General features: G+C 39.9%; 1 protein-coding gene across 2 annotated transcripts in view; it reads right to left on the bottom strand.

Annotated features, from left to right (window-relative positions):
• The window catches only part of LOC119581848, a 43,199-nt gene that overhangs the window by 16,960 nt on the left and 25,810 nt on the right, over positions 1-429 (bottom strand). For both annotated transcript variants that reach the window (XM_037929987.1, XM_037929988.1), the window contains exon 4: positions 2-77. The gene's annotated coding sequence lies outside the window, so the exon portion shown is untranslated. The remainder of the gene's footprint in view (position 1; positions 78-429) is intronic.

Here is a 429-nt window from a genome sequence, read left to right on the forward strand (position 1 = left end):
CGCGTTGTAGTACTCAGGGCCGAAGGGCGTGTGCGTCCTTCCCAGAGCCGCTCGGCCGGAGACAAGATGGCCCACACCTGGGAGAGCGAGATTCCGCGAGCGTCAGAGCAGGATTCAGGCGGGAGGTGATCATAGTAGTGGTTTTCTTAGAGGTTTTGGTGTCATCAATAGATAGATTGTTTTATCTTTGATGAGTTTTGTGGATGAGACATAAAGGATTTAACATGATTCCCCTGACCTAAAAAAAATGAACGCATTGTTCCTTTTATGATAAATTTGAATTAAAGCATTATTTTTGGTTACTAATAGAAAAAAAAAACATTATTGTTGTATTCCTGCTGAGAAACATAGTATTTAATAAAATATCAGTGTGAATTTGAATACAGGACAGTGCACGTCATTACACCACAGAATAATAAACTCATTATC

Source organism: Penaeus monodon, chromosome 15 (genome assembly GCF_015228065.2).
Source record: "Penaeus monodon isolate SGIC_2016 chromosome 15, NSTDA_Pmon_1, whole genome shotgun sequence".
NCBI lineage: Eukaryota > Metazoa > Arthropoda > Malacostraca > Decapoda > Penaeidae > Penaeus > Penaeus monodon.